The sequence below is a fragment of the Cryptosporidium hominis genome (genome assembly GCF_000006425.1).
Source record: "Cryptosporidium hominis TU502 chromosome 2 CHRO012042, whole genome shotgun sequence".
Classification (NCBI taxonomy): domain Eukaryota; phylum Apicomplexa; class Conoidasida; order Eucoccidiorida; family Cryptosporidiidae; genus Cryptosporidium; species Cryptosporidium hominis.
In genome coordinates this window covers 445-2,755 of record NW_666802.1, presented here as the reverse complement: position 1 = coordinate 2,755, position 2,311 = coordinate 445, and the positions used below count along the sequence as shown (strand labels likewise).

General features: G+C 26.4%; 2 non-coding genes across 2 annotated transcripts; both read left to right on the top strand.

Moving 5' to 3' along the window:
* The first annotated feature begins 711 nt into the window (after window positions 1-711).
* Chro.rrn019 lies at window positions 712-868 on the top strand. The gene has a single exon. It is a non-coding gene; the product is annotated as a 5.8S ribosomal RNA (ribosomal RNA).
* Window positions 869-1,402: 534 nt separating this feature from the next.
* Window positions 1,403-1,851, top strand: Chro.rrn018. Its single transcript has one exon. It is a non-coding gene; the product is annotated as a 28S ribosomal RNA (ribosomal RNA).
* The last annotated feature ends 460 nt before the right edge of the window (window positions 1,852-2,311 follow it).

Sequence of the window (2,311 nt, the reverse complement as noted above, 5' to 3'; positions counted from 1 at the left end):
AGGGGGTGATTGGGAGCGAGGAGAGAGAACGAGCGGGAAGAAGAAGAAAAAATAAGGCTGCACGCGGCATGCGGCAAAAGGTGAAAGGGAAGAAAGTCGGGGGAACCGGGACAACCGGCATGAGAAACCGAACTCGTTCGGAGGGAGTGTAAAGATGGAGGGCGTTGAGGCCGGAGCGACGAGGGGGAAGGGGGGGGGGCTGGTATTAAGAAGGGGTCAATAAATTAATTATATTAGATTATATTGATTTAAAATGTGAATTAAAAATTAAACAGAAAAAAACAAAAAAGAAAATTTAATTTTATTATTTATAAAATAAGATTTATTTTATTTTATTTTATTTTATTCTTTTTAATATATTTAAAAGAAAAGAAAATATAATAAAATAATAAAAATAGAAATAACATTTTGTTTTCTTTTTATTTTTATTTTTATTATATTATAAAATATTATTTTTATGTGTATATATAAAGAAAAATATATATATGTATATATAGATATAATAATAAATTTGTAATATAATAAAATAATTTTTTTAAAAAACATATAAAATAATTTGTCATTTTTCTTTTCTCACTTTTTTTTTTTTTTTTTTTTCTTTTGCTTTTTTCTTTTTTTTTCTACTTTTTGAATTAAAAGAGAAAAAATAAAAAAGTAAAAGTTTAAAAAAAAAAAAAAGTTTATGGAAAATAAAAATAAAATTAAATAACCTAACACTTTAAGTAATGGATGTCTTGGTTCTCATAACGATGAAGGACGCAGCAAAGTGCGATAAGCAATGTGAACTGCATAATTCTATGAACAATCAGATCTCTCAACGCAAATAGCAGTAATTTACATTACTATATTTATATCAGTGTCTATTAACTACTTCATATAATATAATGTTTTTTGAAGAGAGGAGGATCAAAAAAAAAAAAATATTGATTAAATTTAATATTTTTGATTTTCTTCATGTTCTTTGTATTCTATTATATTATGTAAATGATTGGTAAGAAAATAAAAGAAAATATAATTATTATTATATTACGTATATATAATAATATTTATAATATATGTTTCTTTTGTATAATTTCTTAACCAATTTAAGTTAAAATTAAATTTTATAATATTTAATATATATATATTATAAAGTTTTTTTGGGATAAATGTATATATAATTATTAAAATATAAAAAAAAATATACGCAAGTATAGAATATTTTTAATATTTAATAATATTATATTTACCCTTAATTTGATACGGAAATCCGTCTATCAATGGGTTTTAAATTTATAATTATATTAATATTAATGTAATAATATTCTATATCATCTTTTTTTTTTTTTAAGAAAAGAAAAAAAAAAAAAAAAAAGACGTTTATTTCTTTATATTTTTTTAATAATATATAATAATATTAATAAAAGACCTGATATTAAGTAAGATTACCCACTGAACTTAAGCATATTATTAAGTGGAGGAAAAGAAACTAACTAGGATTTCCTTAGTAACTGCGAGTGAACAGGAAAAAGCTCAACATGAAAATCAATAATAATTATATTTTATTATTGACTTGTAGTATCTAGAAGTAATGCCAGTGAATTAATAAAATTAAGTGTTTTGGAATAAACCACCATAGAGGGTGAAAGTCCCGTCTATATTTTATTTTTAATTCACATACGGTTTACTATCAAAGAGTCATATTCCTTGGGAATGGAGTATAAAATGGGTGGTAATTTTCATCCAAAGCTAAATATTGATGAGAAACCGATAGCAAACAAGTACCGTGAGGGAAAGATGAAAAGAACTTTGAAAAGAGAGTTAAAAGTACCTGAAATTACTTAAAGGGAAGCAAATAAAACCTAACATTTTTATAATTATATAATTATAAGGGGATATTATATATTAATATATTTAATATATATTAATAAACCATATACTTATTAAAAATTATAATTATAGACTTTTAATGTTTTATTTGCAATAAACCACTTTTTAAAAGGGTTTTTTAATCCTAGAATTGTTCGGTTTTTAATCTGAAACATACGGGATGAAGGTGAGGGAATGTATTCGTATTGCGAGAAGTCTCGGTTGTAATATATCATGATATTATTTCGATAGTTACTTTTCCCCGGGTTTGTCGTTCCCTGTCGCGTATTTTGGACCCCGGTCCCCCCCTCGCCTTGTTATGTGTTGTTGCTCGTGCCCTTATTGTTGGTGGGTCCCTTTCGTCATCGGCTTGGTCCCTGGAGATTAACTGCCCGTATTCCGGACCCACTTCGGCGCGCTTTCCCCCTTGTTTTTAGTTTCCCTAGTCCCAAACCCTGCCCAC